Below are 17,891 nucleotides of genomic sequence, written 5' to 3' on the forward strand. Positions count from 1 at the left end.
CATTTTCAATTATGTCTTCCTTTACACATAAGATAAAATATGTGCGTTTACAAATTAATTTTTCTGAATTATGTCAGTTATTTGCAGTACCGATGTCCTTTATCCCTCAACACTCTGGTAAGATCTATGAACATTTCCTTCTCTCTAGCTGTAAATATAGTAAGTGAATTCAATCAACAATCTGGTAATAGAATATAAGACTATTTGAGAGGAAAAGCCCTGTTATTATGGAACAGCTCTAATTTAAAGAAGAAAGATAATTAATATATGTAGAAGGAATAACACGGCAGAAAAAAATTTTCAAAACTTGATGAATATACTCATTTTGTTAAGAATTAACAATTGTGTTAAGACCACTAGATGTATGATTGAAGGAAAACTGGATAGATGATGTTCTTGAGAAACCACACATATTACAATCCAAATTTTATAACTAAAGCAAACGGTAAATCTTAATGTCACAAATAGCAGAATCAGTAAAATGTTAGGTAAACAATATCACCTAGTCTATCTAAAAACTTTGAGTCTTTTATTATCACATTTAGATATGAATTCCACTTTATATGAAATAAAGAAAACAAAAGAAAGAAACAAATTGTATCTCAATGGAGCACCCAGAAAATTCCTGAAAGTGGAACATTCTGGCTTGGTCATTTCAACAAAACAATGAAAGTAAAGTTCTATGAAAGCCTGGGCAAAATGCAAGAGACGTAATCACATGCAGTATGTGGTTCATGACCGGAAATGGGTTTCTTGGGGGATAAATTTTGGAAATTTAAATAATTTGGGGGTACTAGCTTAGAAACAAATAACAGGTGAAAATTCTTGAAGAAGTGGCTTGCAGAACATTATGAAAAATATAATCCCATTGTGGTGTGCACATATACAGACACACACACACATACACACACACACAGAAAGATTTGGAAGAATAGAAATTAAGACTTTATGCTCAGATGATTTGGCAGAGATATTTATACAAAATTATGGAACCAATTTATTTTTATTTTGCATATATTTAAGAAAATAGGAAGAGATGGATCTGCCAAATTTTCATTATTGAAATGATATAAACTTCAAGTCAAAGCAAGTTAATAATAATAAAATGCCAGCACTTTGGGAGGCCAAGGCGGGCAGATTAGGAGATCAGGAGATCGAGATCATCCCGGCTAATATAGTGAAACTCCGGTCTCTATTAAAAATACAAAAAATTAGCCGGGCGCGGTGGCGGGCACCTGTAGTGCCAGCTACTCACGAGGCTGAGGCAGGAGAATGGCGTGAACCCGGGAGGCGGAGCTTTCAGTGATCCAAGATCGCGCCACTCCACTCCAGTCTGGGCGACAGAGTGAGACACCCCCTCAAAAAAAAAAAAAAAAAAAAAAAAAAAAAAAAAAGAAGAAGAAGAAGAAGAAGAAAAGAGAAGTTGGAGTTTGAAGAAACTGAGGCAACAAGATTTTAAGGGGAAATGGAGTAAACAAATTGAGAGGAAGACTAAAGATAACAAATTAAAGAAAAAGGAGCAATTTGGGAAACCACCCTAAAGAATAGAAGTTTTGGGAAGGTAGATGCATAATAAAGACTTCTAGAAAGATATTTGTGGTGAAGTGTAATTCTCTCCTGAGAATCTTCAAACTTGTTAGGAGAAACCAACACTGTTTTTTAAAAGTTCTGGAGCAGATGTGCATGTGGGTTTTTGTGTTTCTATGTATCTGTGTGTGTGTATTTGTGTACATGTGCTACAGAGACAGTGGATACAAAAGTATCCAGAGTTGGGCTTCCAGGGAAAAAATGGTACAGTCTCATTTAATACAATGAAGCAGCTGAATATTAAATATATTAATTAATTAAAAATTGTTATGCTATTATGTTTCTGAGGTAGAAAATTGTACCATTTTATATAATTTCTTCATTTCTGTAATTTGAAAAGTTTCTAAGTAAAAATAAGCTTCTTATAAAATACATTTGATTATCATAAGATCACATTTTGGAGCCAGGCAGTCATTTCAGACGTGAGAGTTAAAGGAGAGCAAACCAGTGGTCCCCTCCACAGCAGGGACTCACCTTCAAAACCAGGGTCATCTGGTGCTGTCTTCTCAGATTTTTTTCTCTGTCTCAATGTTTGTCTTCAGTCTTCTTTCCCTTTATCATCTTTGCAACATTCCCAGATATCTGTCTTTCTGTTATTTTTTATTTTTTTGTGAAACTGTATTTTATTATTTCAGAATAGCTTTGTAAATGCCAAAATTTAAATCTTATTTCTTGCGGGGAGTCAAAAGCTACAATACCGAAATTGTGAAGTGCTGAGATTCACCTTTGTTTTGGAACTGAATCACCAATGTAATGCCAAATAATCTGACATTTAGCTAAACACTGTATTGCTAGTATATGACTGCAATTACTAAATATAATTAGGCAAATAATAATTAATCTTGATATGTCTTAGTACAATCTGTATCTTAACAATGTTTTTCAGTCTGCTCATATTTGGTGATTATATTCACAGCATGATTTTATCATAAAAAAGAGATTTACTCAGGGTGTATTTCTAAATACATAGAAGCTTATTTTGCTGGCCATGAAAAAACATCAGTATAATTTACTGCCTCCAAGTAACTGTTTTATTCCTGACGTCCTCTTTAAACCCAATTATGGTACTTTAGCTGTTTTCTGTATCATCATTGTTCTGAAGTCAGATTTTTGGCTCTGTTTAAATGATCAACATGACATAAAACATATAGATTAGTGTTACAAATCCCCAGAAACATGACTGGAAAGGACAACTTATTTGCAGGCCTCACAAAGTATTCTTCTGCAGATAGACAACCATATCTAACTGATTTGTATGGACAAATTGTTAAAACTATGTCTACATGAACTTTGTAAATTTAAATCAGTAGTCACAGAAAAGGCATGTAAAGCTGTGTGATGATTATGTCGACTTAACTGAGTAAATGAATGCCCTAATAGCTGGGAAAACTTTTTTTTCTTGGTCTGTCCAGAAGAGATCAGCATTTGAATCAGTAGACTGAGTAGCTCTCACCAATATGGGCAGGTATCATCTAATCCCTTGAAGCCTCACCTAGAGAACAAGAAGACAGAGAAAGAGCAAATTTTCTCTCTCTTCTTGAGCTGAGACATTAATCTTCCCATCCTCTGCTCATCTTCTGCTCCTGGTTCTTGATTCTTGGACATATATCATCCCCACTCAATTGTCGAGCCTTTGACCTTGGACTGGAAATTACACCATTGATCAGTTCTTCTGGATCTCTGGCCTTCATATTTAGACTGAATTACACCAACAGCTTTCCTGGCTCTCTAGCATGCAGATAGCATATTGTGGGAATTAGCCTCCATAACCATGAAAACCAGTTTCCATAACAAATTACATCTTCTCCATCTCTACATATCTTGTTGGTTTTCTTTCTCTGGAGAACCTTGACTAATATGAGATCTCAAGAGAGAATATGCATTTCTGTCTTACCTATTTCATTAAGTTTTGGGGAAAAAATCACATGGAGTAATACACAGATGTCTTGTTATGATATTGCCAAAAGTTTCGTTTATCACCTACCCCATCTCTTATCCTATAGATATTTTATGATTTTCACATCTTTCTAAAACACAGAAGTATACATATTGAAAACCACTTATAAACTATTTCTGGATTTAAAAAGAAGAATCAAATTGATATTACAAAATAATGTATAACAAAAATACTGCATATAATCCACTGTAACTTGCACCTGAATAGATATTATTATTAAAAGTAAATTGATAGATGTAAATGCTTGTTGGAAAAGAAACAAAATTGTAAACGGTGAAGAATCCCATGCAAGATCTAAAGAAAAGAATGATGAAGAAAACCAAGAGAAAATATCACATTAGAAATTGTAGTAATGAGAAGAGAAATTAGTAAAACAGAAGATGGAGGAATGACAATGGGAGCACCAAAAGCAGAACTGAGTTCTTTGAAATATTCCTATCAAATATCTGGGAATAAATATAACAAAATATACACTTTGTATGATAAATATTTTACAGTTTTATTAAATTCATCAACAGATGACCTCTTCTCCCCCAAATAGGAAACTATATCTTGTTCACACATGAGAAATCTCAGGCCTGCAAGATGTTCAGTCTCTATTTGTTACACAATTCCAAATAAAATTTCCTCCAAAATTTTTAACAAACCTAAAAATTCACTTAAAACATTATGAAAAGTAATGAGCCCAAAATAGCCAATATATTTTTAGAGAAGAAAAATAAAGAGAAATTAATTTGTCTCATTTGATATATTTAATAATGCACTTCAATGATTAAAATTATATAGCATTTGGATATATTGCATTTGGATAGTGATAAATAACTTTGTAGAAGAGAATAGAGATTCTGTATCCTCAGTTGTATATAAGGATATATTATATGGCATATTAGAGGGATATTAGAACATGACCTATGTAATAAGTGAAATGAAACAATTGTTCATCATATAGAAAGCATTTTGATTAAATTTCTACTTTATAAACCATACACAAACATATTTCTGCATGAATATGAGACCTATGTGTGAAAAACATAAGGACCAGATTATGACTAGGCAAATTTTCATGGTCCAAAGTAGAATAGCATGTAATAATCAAGAATGAAGATAAACATCAATACCAAAGAGTTTAAAGAAAACATCGACATGTGGAATGGCATGATGTGTTTTTAATACATTTTAAGTACATACTAATTTTTGTTTTGTTTACCGCTGCATATGCATTTGGTTGGATGAATATAATGTTTGGATAGTTGCTATATGTGGAGAGAGAATATATTTGTAATATATCTATACTATTTATTGAACTTGTTGACGCTTGACTCCTCACCACAGCCCATAGAAAATTTTGAATTTTAAATGTATTTGTATGTTCATTAACAGTTTTGTCTTTTTCTCCATAGTTATGGGTTTTAAAATGAGAAGAAGGACCATGTCCAGTTCATCACCCACTAGTGCTCAGCCCTAACAGTGCAACTCTGGTGTTCATTAAATAATTATTGAATGAATAAATCCCTATATTGTATACTCCCAATCACATTTGATATTATCTTTTTCTAATAATTGTATACTTATTATTTAAAAATTATCTTTGAACATTCATTTATAAGATTTATATATTCTGAAAAATTATTCCACTCCGTTTCAATCTTAATATATTTTTCTTCTACTATAGTTTTTTATTTAAAATAGTAGCATGTGATTATTTCCCTCTCTAGTGTGAAATAGAGAATTAATAATTATAAATTACTAAAGTTACTAAAAGGTATAAATACCTTTATATGCTTAATTTAATCATTATTCTCCCTTCTTTATATAGTATGTTCATGCTATAAAATAGGAATTTGTCGATTCCATTTTGTGTTCTATTACTGTATATTTTCTTCTTTATATATCACACTATATTTGGATTTGCATGTTTTATGTTGAGGGTTTTTTTTTTTGTAACCATATAACATGAACTTTTTTTTTCAGCCTTTATTTTAATTTCTGGGGTACATGTGCAGTGTGTCCAGGTTTGTTACATAGGTAAACGTGTGCCATAGTGGCTTGTGGCACAGATCAACTCATCACCTAGTTATTAAGCCCAGCACCCATTAGCTATTCTTCTGGATGCTCCCCCTTCCCCTGCTCCCCCAAAAGGCCCCACTGTGTGTTGTTCCCCCACAATGTGTTCATGTTCCATGTATTCTCATTGCTCAGCTCCCACTTACAAGTGAGACCATGCAGTTTGATTTTCTGTTCCTGCATTAGATTCCTGAGAATAATGGTATCCATTTCCATTTATGTCCCTGCAAAGGACGTGATATCATTTCTTTTTATGGCTGCATGCTGATCCATGGTATATATATACCACATTTTCTTAATCCAATCTATCGTTAATGGGCATTTGGGTTGATTCTATGTCTTTGCTACTGTGAATAGTGCTGCAATGAACATACATATGCATGTATCTTTGTAATAGAATAATTTATATTCCTTTGGGTATAAACCCAGTAATGGGATTGGTGGGTCAAATGGTATTTCTGCTTCTAGATCTTTGAGGAACCACCACACTGTCTTCCACAATGGTTGAACTAATTTAAACTCCCACAAACAATGTAAGTGTTCCTTTTTCTCTGCAATTTCACCAACATCTGTTGTTTCTTGACTTTGGACCTTTATATTTTTCTAGATGAACTGTCATTTAAAAAATAATAATAATAATAGTATATCCATCCATTAGAATTTGGCTTATAAAAAAACAACAGAAAGCCAACTCATATTAGCTTAAGACAGCATGGGTTTTATTTTTCTTACATAAGGAATCTGGAGGTACATGACCATGAAAGGAAACTAAAAAGTGAAGGTGTTTTTAGTCTGCCATATTGCAACACTGAATATAATTTGTATTTTGTTAGTAAGGAAAAAGCCAAATTTGCATAGTATAGAAAACTATTAATATTTACCATTGTGTAGTATTTTTAAAAGTTCCATCAGTTAATTTCATTAATTAAGGAAAAGTGTCTTCTTATAAGTAAAATGGGTATCTCTCAATTTCTTTATCCATGTGCCTAAAAGTTAATGTAAAACAATTATGATATATTTTAAAATATGGTTTATATCCTATGTATTTTGGTATGTCTTTAGTTAACTTTTCACTAATTGGCAATAATTTGCAAATATATGACCAGAAAAATATTTTTATTATTTTTTTTGGAGATGGAGTCTCACTCTGTTGCCCAGGCAGGAGTGCAGTGGCACGATCTCAGCTCACTGCAACCTCCACCTCCTGGGTTCAAGTGATTCTCCTGCCTCAGCCTCTCGAGTAGCTGGGATTACAGGTGCATACCTCCACACCCAGCTAATTTTGTATTTTTAGCAGAGCTGGGATTTCACCATGTTAGCCAGACTTGTCTCGAACTCCTGACCTCAGGTGATCTGCCTGCCTTGGCCTCCCAAAGTGCTGAGATTACAGGTGTGAGCCACTGCACCCTGCCAATATTTTTATTTTTATTGCTAAGCATATTCTGTTTCCCAAAGCACAAATTGTAGTGCCAATAGTGATTAGTCTTATTTCTATTTTCCTCCTTTTCATCTGCCTAAAAAAATAGGCATATTTTTAAGCTTAGTTATACTCAGTGCTTAAGTCAATTAAACATCTGAAAAGGCTGGGGTAGGTAGTCACAGAAAACAAAATGGATGCACTTAGAGTAAATACCTTATGGTTGCTTACATGTTAATTTTCTTATATCACAATCCTATATTTGAATTTATAAAAGGTACCTAATTTTGTTTGATTTTGTGAATTTACAAAGATAAAATTCACCTTGCTAATTTCCTGGCACATAATATCTACTATATAAAAAATTTGGTACTTGTTTGACTATATTAACAAAGTATACAATATATCTATTCTTTTTCTTAAAACTTCTTTCAATGTACAGTGTGCCTCTTTCTCTAAGAATTTCATTGTTAAAAAGAGAAAGCACACTTAAAAAATGCTCCTTATCACTGGGGATATTTTTTAAAGCCATTCATCTATTACAGGTGGTTATCTACTACAGGGATTTGTCAGTACCTTTCCCCAGGGTATTTTCTCAGCCAGCTTTATTTCAACTGGATGCACTCATTGAAGCAATTTATCTGCAGGTTGAGCATATCTCTTTTATCTAAGGAAGGCAAAAGAAAATCTGGAACATCAAATTCAGAAAGACATTCCTGAATTAGTTAGACACGTACCGAAGGTGATTATGCCAATGGTTGTAGTCATGAAATACAATGGCAAAGGGAGACGTCATGGAATGTATACGTGCACGTAGGCATTGGTAATCATGGCTCCAATCAAAACCTTACTGTTTTTGCTTAGAGGAAGATTTGTATAAAATTTTAATACACCACACACAATCTTAGTAACAGCTGATTATTTATGACATTTTAGAGGCAGATCATTAGCAGTGTTTTGAGAGCTACTTTAATCAGAATTTAAGCTTTTACTTAAATTTTACAATATTTAATGGGGCTCAATTTCTGTAATCGAAGACTTGAAGTACATTTATCTGGGAGACTTCCGGTATATGCCTGTTTTCTCTGTATAATTATTAATAATGCAAGCTTTCACTCTAAGATATTTAATGACCAATTACATAAGCCCCTACTGATGGTAAAAGGAAGTCAATGATAAATACTATAACATATTTCTATGTGAAAACAAATATGAACTCATAGTAATATATTTTTGTGTAATGATATGGCTATTAACGATTTATATATATTCAAGAGAAAAAAAAAACCAGTATCCTTTTTTTGGGAGATCACTCTGTAAACAAAGAAAGATCTTCAAAATCTCACTGGCATGATTACTTTTCATCATATTTTCTTAAATTACCAAGGCATTTCATCACCTGTTAAGATAAAGCAGTTCATAGTATCAGCCTGGTACAGAAAGGATTTATTGACTGTGTAGTTTGGAATGTTACATAGTGATGAACATAAACCCTGCTTCTTGCCACTCACACTTCACCTTACAGTGTTGCAGCTGTGCTTAGCAACAGAATGCCAGATGGCACGGAGACATCAATTGATTACTACTCAAGAACAATGTCACTTATCAGAACAGATGACAGATAAATTGACAAAGACAATGCTATGTTTGCAAGCCTGAATAAAGAAGCACTTTAAGTAGATTTATGGCTGCATTTTAAAACATATACTCTTTGGAAACTTTTGTCTAAGGATAAAGCAACAAACAATTATATGCATATTCATGCTTTGCTAGAATCTTTTTTTAATGCTTAGATTTCTGTACTGGTCTACACATGTAGAAGATAATATAACATATCAAAGCTCTTTGTTGTATGCTATTGCAAACACCAAATTATCTAAACTCTGTTTTAAAAATGCATTCTTAACTATCTTTTTGTGCTGATCAGTTAACATTACAAACTTGGGCTGGAGAGAAAAGCAGTAGAAAAACTGCCTAAAGAATTCTGGAATTCACAAGCTGTCAGCATGAGTTATCTGTTCACAAAGAATGGCTTTTATGAGTAAGCCTTGTTTTTGTAGAAGACATTTATTATCACATTTGGCATCACTTTATGTAGCATATCTTGGATTGTTTGCACTCAAATCTTGGCTGTGCAATATATCTGATGGCCTGGAATGGATGTCAATGCTGAAAAACACACATGCCAGGTTTCTCAACTTAGCTGTGGTAAATAAGTCCTATTGATTTTCAAAAATAATATTCCTTAGAAGCTTCTTGATTATTGTAGCTTCTCAAATTTATTTGAAGAGATGCTAGTATGATAGCAGAAATTCCATTTCAACAAATACAGTTTATTGCTGCTTTTATGCAGTGCATGAATTGCTGATAACTATTGTTCCTGATAAAGAATGTGCATTTACTTAAGTTCAAATATAATATTGCTTTGGACAGAAAATTGATCTACTCCTCTGAAATGTTACCAAAGTGCCTCACTTCCAAGTAAAAGAAGAGTTACTTGGAAGACCTAAGAAGACTATTGGAAAAGACAGCTCCGTGGATCATGGCGCCTTCTGTGTTGAGTTATAATTTTAACTCAGCAAATGTAAATTTATTGTCCATAACCGACCTCATTGTCTCTCAGAACACACTTTCTTGCTGATGGTGGTGGCAGAGGAGTGGATCTTACGCTTGCTTCTTAAAACATAATTTGATCTCTTCTGATTTAAAACAGTTATTTTATTTTCACTTAAATATTCTGTCGATATAAAGTTGAAACACATTATCAGAACTATTTTCTGCTTCAAAGGGTCTCTTTCTGCCATGACTTTCTGAAGTTCAGTGCCTTGCTTCAGTGTGAAGCATTTTAGTCTTTATCAAAGGTATTATCCATACACATCATCTTGTCCTCACTGACCTTTGCACTGGCCATCAGTCCTGAACTGATGGCTGCAGGTGTGCCCGTAGTTCTGACTGGTTCTAGATTATCAGGCTGGCATTCACTGAGGATGACTGTGTAGCCCCCCACCCCCTCCCCCCGCCAGTCCCAGATCACAGGTTTATCTGATTATGTGCTTCTCTGATTCTAATTTAGGGTGTCTTACAGGTCACAGGTCTTCCTGGTATTGCCACATATCCAAGAGAAAATGAAGAATTTCTGCAGCTCTTGCATGCCTCAAGCAAGCTGAGAGATCCTTGTGACACCGTTTTTGCCATTCCTTCTGCAGGTGCATGTCAGGCGCTATTTCTAGTCTTCTTGGTTATCACATACCTCAGGGATAAGGTCTCTTTCAGCTCACCCCTTTCCCAACCTTGGATTTATTTTATCTTTTCTCAATTGAAGGCTTGGGGCCTGGGTCCTTATCAGAGATCTCAAGACCTTAAGTATCTGGATATTTATATTCCTAGCACTGTTCAAACATTTATTTCCTTTCTAAGTCACAGTGAAGCTGCCATGATATCATTTATCTATTATGTCCTCTATATACTTTGGCTTTGGAAAGAGCCATGCTCAGATTTTTAAGTTCCATCTAGATTTGAAATGAAATTTCTAAAATGTAGGGGGAAAATTAACAACACCTATTATCTTTCTGAAAATGAAAAAAGACATCTAACTTAAAAGTAAAAGTTGAACAATAAATACTTTATTTAGGCTGTATTTGACCTTGCTTTAATACAAAGCATGCCATTATTTCAATAGGTATGGAAGCCGGGGTACAACCCAGTTTATTAGGAATAGAATTCTATTGCTTTAATCTACAAAATATAATCTCGATTTCATCCTACCTCAGTAAGACTTTCCCTACTGGAAAAGACAAGTACTCTTACATAAGTGTGCCATTTAATCCTAGAAGTTGAAAGCTGAATATTATCAAACTTGATTGTTCTACCCACTTGCCATTTCTCAAAATTTGGCTATATAAAATCTGGAACCTAACTTGTATTATCCCATATGAACACTAGAGGGAAGTATGCCTTTCCCTAAAACAGTAGTACTTAAAACAGTACTACCCTAAAACAGTAATTGTGCCTCAGAATCACCTAATGGGCAAATTAAAGCATATTGCTGACCTCCATCCTCAGAGTCTCTGATTCTATAGGGCTGAGATGGGCCCATGAATTTACATTTTCTTCATTAGTAGCTTTGCCACCAGCACAGGCAGCGCTTTCTTTGAGCAACTGTGCATCATTATCCTGTTGTAACTCACAATGGCATCTGGCTCAAGAGTGATGGAGATGTCCTCATATCTTAAACAGTAACAAAACTCAGTGTGATATTCTTCTCTGACTTCCCACTTCGCAAAAGTGGCATCGTGTCCACATTTCCAGCTGAAAATTTTCTTTCTGGCCTTCATATTGGCTCTGGTCTTTTCCAATAAATCCCACCCCTTTCAAATATTCTCTAGGCCACAACACTTAGAGCTTAAGATGTTGCTCTGGGTATGTTCATTCTGTATCTGAAAAGAGGCTCAATATGTTGACAGTTCAGAGTCCTAGAAAGAAGATTTACAGGTTATTTTATAATTCCCTCTTTTTCTTCTTACTTTCCCTGAATAACCTGTTTCTTCCTTGGTATGCATGTATATATGTTTGTTTTCCTAAAAGATAATGACCTTGAGCTCAAATAACTAGGCTTCTGGTTTTTATTCTAGGGATTGGTAATGATTCTGTGGTGTGGATATAAGTCCTTATGAATAACAGATCTGGGACTGGACTCCATAGTGCAATCACTAAGGTCTTTCCTGTGTGTATCACTGTAAGTTCGTGAATTCTCTTGTGATGTTCAAAGGGCCTACAATTGTGCAAGAAGTAAATATTGAAGTGTCCACATTGGCAATTTTGAATAAAGCTCAGAAAAATCTCACAGCATGTGTGAGAATCACTTCCATGGGATGATTCACAGGCAACCTGCTGGAAATTGTTGATGAAGACCTTGCCGAACAACAATAAAAAGCATAAGCTACATGACTTCTCAAACCAACTTACGTAAGGCATGTGCTCATGTGAGAACTGGTACACTTCAAGCCTTGGCTTGCCTTCCGTGGTGCTCAGTGAGAGTGGTAGGGCTCATGCTGGCCAGGCTTATGATGCTGTATTTGCTTCTTGACACATGGTCACTGTAAGTTTCAGCACTCACTATTGCAGGTTTCATTGTCTTCTTCTAAACTCTATTTCAGGCCAGATGAGGTATATCTTCTAGGGGCTAAGCTTCACATCTTTACCTCATTTCTCCAATTATTGATGTGAGATAAACATATGTCCTGCCATTTAAAAGGACTTCTCTTTTGCTTTTCGAGAATATTTTTGATATGGTTTGTCTGTGTCCCCACCCAAATCTCACCTTGAATTCCTACATGTTGTGGAAGGGACCTGGTGGGAGGTAACTGAATCATGGCAGCAGGTCTTTCCCATGCTGTTCTTGTAGCAGTAAGTCTCACGAGATCTGATGGTCATTATAAGAGTGAGTTTTCCTGCACAAGCCTCCTTCTTCTCTTGTCTGCTGCCACGTGAGACATGCCTTTCATTTTTCCACCATGGTTGTGAGGCTTCCCCAGCCATGTGGAACTGTCAGTTCTCCATTAGACCTCTTTCCCTTGTATGCTGCCCAGTCTCAGGTATGTCTTTATCAGCAGTGTGAAAGCAAATTAATACAATTTTATTCTCTTACAAAAGCTAAATTTTATAAATCAAAACTTGACTTTAAAACAGACCCTTGAAAAGCCTATATTGTAAGGGCTTTTCTTCTTCTTTTTATATTCCTGCTATGTTAAATTTCCTTGAGGCAGCATATATAGCCCAGATGCACCCTGGAACTTGCGCAATTCGAGCACTGGGATCTTAGGTGTAGGAAGGCAATAACTTTGACTTAGTGCTATCATTTCTGCTAAAGAATAGCTAAGGCAAAATAATTAACGTAAAAAATACTGAAAGCACTATTCAGTAAACAATGTTTTGTGTCAGAAACATGCTACAGTACCACAAGCGGGTAACGCCCCTTTATTGATTAGCGTATAATAGCTCCAGGACACTATTTTTTTCTGATATAGACATGGGGTTTTACAGACCCTTTTAGCCTCAATGCTTAGTACAATAATTTGATTATTAAAATTCTTAATATATTTTCACTGAGTAGGATAAGACAAAAAAAACAGGAGATCCTAGTCATTTTAAGTTTTCATATTCATAGAGAAAATGGCAGTAATCTCTGGAATTGTAGATTAATCTAGCACGGAAGTTTTCAAAGTTTTGAGATTTTGGACACCTTTACATATTTAAAAAATATTGAGGATTTTAAATATTTTTAAAATATAAATTATACCTATTATTAAAGCATATTGCTTTGATAGACCTTTTTAAAAAAAAAAGCATGTGTGAGAATCACTTCCATGGGATGATTCACAGGCAACCTGCAGGAAATTGTTGATGAAAACTTTGCCAAACAACAATAAAAAGCATAAGCTACATGACTTTAAAAATTAGACCTTTGAAAATTTTTTCAAAAACTTAAGAATTAATTTATTTAATTCAGTAGTACACTTATGTGTTAACATAAATACATTTTTATATAAAATAACTCTTTTTCAGATCAGCAAACAGTATAATCGTAAGAGTATCATTGTTTCATATTTTTGAAAATTCTTTTAACTATCTACCTTAATAAAAGACAGCTGGACTCTCATATCCACTTGTAAGTTCAATCTGTTATGATACCACATGTACAGCCTCTGGAAAACTTCACTATACATTATTCAGATAATAAATGTGAAAAGGCAAACAAGGTCTCAGTATTAGGAAAAGAGTTTGACTTTATGAAAACCCTGAAAGGGTCCTTGGGAAATAGAGGCATCTCTGATCACATTTTAAAAACTGTTGGCCTCATTGTTCATGGATGGTTCTGTAGTTTTCTTATAGACACTAAATACAATTCTCAACAATTAAAAAAATGTAAAAGTAAATAGATAAGCAAAAGAAAAAAAAGGAAATATAGGGAAAAACTATTCATTCTCTCTACGTCTATTTAAGTCATACCCTTATAAATTTACCTATATGTTTAAAAAATTTTCCTAAACCAGAGTATATTTAATGTGAAGTACAAATTGAAGGAAGAAAAACACAGTTTCCACATTTTTGTATCGATTTGTTTTGCATGGTACATTTACAAAGGTATGGTTAAAAAAATGTGTATTATATTTTTCTTAATGAGAAAAATATGACAACTTAGGACCACATAAGAATAATCAAAATATCATACAATTATTAAATTTTAGTTTTGAATGCTGTCATTTATTTCAATAAAAGTTCCAGATATATTGAAATTTTAATAAAATGGAGACATCAAAACACTTGAAGCAACTCTCAAATGTGCCTAGGTAAAAAGTGTTTGTAATTCAGTTTTGAAATGTAAAACTGAAAGATAGGTGGCACATAAATTGGCATATAATTCATCAGCTGTGGTTTGTAGTCTTAAAGTTCAATAATGACTGCCAGTATAATACATATGTAGCTAGGTGAGAATAGTTATTTGTAATATCGAAATACAAAGCATACAATGAAATTAAAACATTCAGAAATATTTGTGTATGTTCGACATGGTCTCGTATCTTCTTCCACTGAGTTTTTGGAAAGTGTGTTTTTGTAAGCAGAGTGGTAAATGAGAGACATACACAAAACAGAGAGTAATATAAATAAGCTAGGACCTAAAATATGCTAGAACCTTTGTGTCTTTCTCCATACATAAATCAGAGAAACAACATTGATGTCAGAATTGAGACTCAGACATTCAAATATTAGAGATTTAATATCTCAGTATTAAAGAACTGAGAAATATGCCATTATGATCTGTGTTTCTGCCAGTTATTTGTATTTACATTATATGTGATTTATTTGACTTCCTTGGGAATTATCACTCAAGATTCCAAGTCACTAGCTCTCTATTTATATTATCTAAAGTCTTTGACAACTCCAGTTTGATTAGTCTTGTTCCTTTGAATAACAGCTTTTATTTTTTCCTCAATGGTTCATTTTACCTGTTCTGTAACCTGTAGTTAGAGAAGAATTAGTATAGCACCTCAATTCATATATCTTAATATAACCATTTATTTTTCACTTGAAATAATATTTTTCTTCATGTAAGGAAATGAAGTTATTCTCAAATGATAGACTGGAGAGCTCTGTGGTTAAACAGTAAAATTGTATGGAGATCTAGAAAATACCCTGGGCTTAAAGGTATTTACCAAACAAAAGGTGTTTGTAAAACAAAAGGTGTTTTGTAAACACCTTTAAGCCCAGGGTATTTTCAGCTTCTTTTAAAATAAAATGAATAAACTTTAAATTGATACATTCCATCAAAATCTTCTCTTGAACATATTTTACCTCAAAGATTGAAACCACCAAACATAATAAATATATTCACTGGGGAATACATCATCCAAAGCAGTGCCACTAAACATTTCTAAAAAAACTCACCACATAAGCTTCCTTCATAACAGAAGGATCTGTTATTCTCTGAATGTACAAGTAGTATGTGATCATGAACATCTCATTATAAGCATCTGTGCAAAGTTTCCAGATTCATGCCATGATTCCTACATATTGGATAATTTATCATAGTGCCATCTGCTTAAAAAACATAGTTGCCAACATGGATGGATTATCAGAAAAAATAAATTATTTTGTGTCTTTATGTAAATGCTTTTGATGATATATGCATGAACATTCTGCATAGATCATTAGCTTTTCAAAGCAAAATAACGTTGTAAACATGGAAAAACCTTTGAAAATAAATTTAATTCCAATCAAAGTAATAACTCTTAACCAAAATGATAACCAAGTATCAGTTGTTCTGGTCAGTTCATGAAAAAATGCATAGAAATAAGCAAAGTGATATTTTGAGAAAAATGTTCCATCTCTAAACATTTGTGTTAGTCTCATATAGTTACAAACTTGTTTTCATAGAAACATAGTAAATACATATGGTTACTTAATTTGTATGTAAAATTTCCTATTGCAATTTATTTGTAATTACAATTATTGTCCTTTAGAACTAAAGAACATATTTTAAGTGATTAACACTGGAAATAAAACGCAGTGCATCCGAACTTTGCTATATCACAATTTGTTGAGAAAATGACCTAAAATTGTAGTTCACAGACAATCTGGATGCAAGGAAATTTGAAGTCAGCTAGTCAAACTCCTTTATTTTAGAGATGGGAAATTATTATTCACAGTGATTAAATGTTCACTGTTACAAAACCAGTTGTATTAGTCAGAGGGATAGAATACCACACACACACACACACACACACTCATGTAGACAGAGAGATAAAAAATTATTCTAAGGAATTAACTCATGTACCTTTGGAAGTGAATGTCCAAAATTTGCAGGGTTGGCCACCAAACTGGAGTCTCAGGGAAGAGATGCAGTCTGTATTCAATGATAGTGTGCTGGCAGAATTCCTTCTTGCTCTGGAGAGGTCAGTCTTTGTTCCATTCAGGCCTTCAAGTGATTGAATGAGACCCACCCATATTAGTAAGGTCGTCCGCCTTATTTGGTGTCCAGTGATTTAAATGTTAATCTCATCCCATAAACTTTTTCACAGAAATATCCAGAACAGTGTTTGATCAAACATCTGGGCACCATGGCCCAGCCAAGTTGATACAAAAAATTAGCCATTCACACTACAGTTTACATTGCACTTTCAATGTTCTATTTCCATTGCTCAAGGAACTCTTTGGGTATTTATACATTTCCTTTCATGGTATTTCTTACACATCACTCTCCCTTCACAGAATTTAATATATACGAAATTGCCATTACAAAGTATATTCTAAAAATATACTGAGTATATGACTTCCCTATTAAATGGGCTGAGATGTCTGTTTGGGTTCAATAACAAGTTTCAGATGTTATATAGATCCTAGATAATAAGGATCTATAATTTCTAGAATTTTTCATGCTGGTTATACTTTAAGTAGGATCATAACCCTAAAACTATTTAGAAAGGAGAAGGGACCTTAAAACTAAGTAAAAGTAATAAACTAAGAGGTTTGTGCCACAAATATTCAAAGGGGTCTTCTTGAGTATACCTAACACGAAGAATTTCAATAAAGGTACACATCAGCCCTTAATATAAAATTATTTTGCACTTCTGTGTCCTTATTTCTGCTATTTCTTTTCTGATTTTCAGTTCATTCTCATTCTCCAAAACAAAACTGAACCATCACCCACTCCTCTATTTTTTGGTGGCTCCTTCCTCTGCTCGCAGAGCGACTTGTTGGTATTTTCATATTTCAATCCAGACAACTTCCTGTAACATAGTTTACTCATTTAAGTGAATCAATATTATTTTCTATAACAAAATTCCAACACATTTAGCATTTAGTTCCCTGTAAGAAGCATTTATATATTCAAAGTTTCTTTCTTTTTTTTTTTTGACGGAGTCTCGCTGTGTCGCCCAGGCTGGAGTGCAGTGGCGCCATTTGGGATCACTGCAAGCTCCGCCTCCCGGTTTCACGCTATTCTCCTGCCTCAGCCTCCCAAGTAGCTGGGACTACAGGCGCCCGCCAACACGCCCGGCTAATTATTAAATCAAAAGTTTCTGGAACTATGAAAGGAAATCTTTTCATCATTTAGGATTGGTCTTTAGCAATTTTATTATCCGAAACAATTCAACTTCCTGATGATTTTCACGATGACAACAACTATGCAGATATTTGTTAACATTTATTTTCTTTATTAAAAAAAGAATATAGTCGTCTTTCAGTATCTTCAAGGGATTCATTCGAGGACTTCTTGCAGATACCAAAACCCCGCAAGTTTCTTACAGTTGATTCTGTATATCCATGGCTTCTGCATATATTGACATGGAGGGACCACTGTAATGTCTT

The sequence above is a fragment of the Macaca fascicularis genome, chromosome 2 (genome assembly GCF_037993035.2).
Source record: "Macaca fascicularis isolate 582-1 chromosome 2, T2T-MFA8v1.1".
In the NCBI taxonomy this organism is placed as follows: domain Eukaryota; kingdom Metazoa; phylum Chordata; class Mammalia; order Primates; family Cercopithecidae; genus Macaca; species Macaca fascicularis.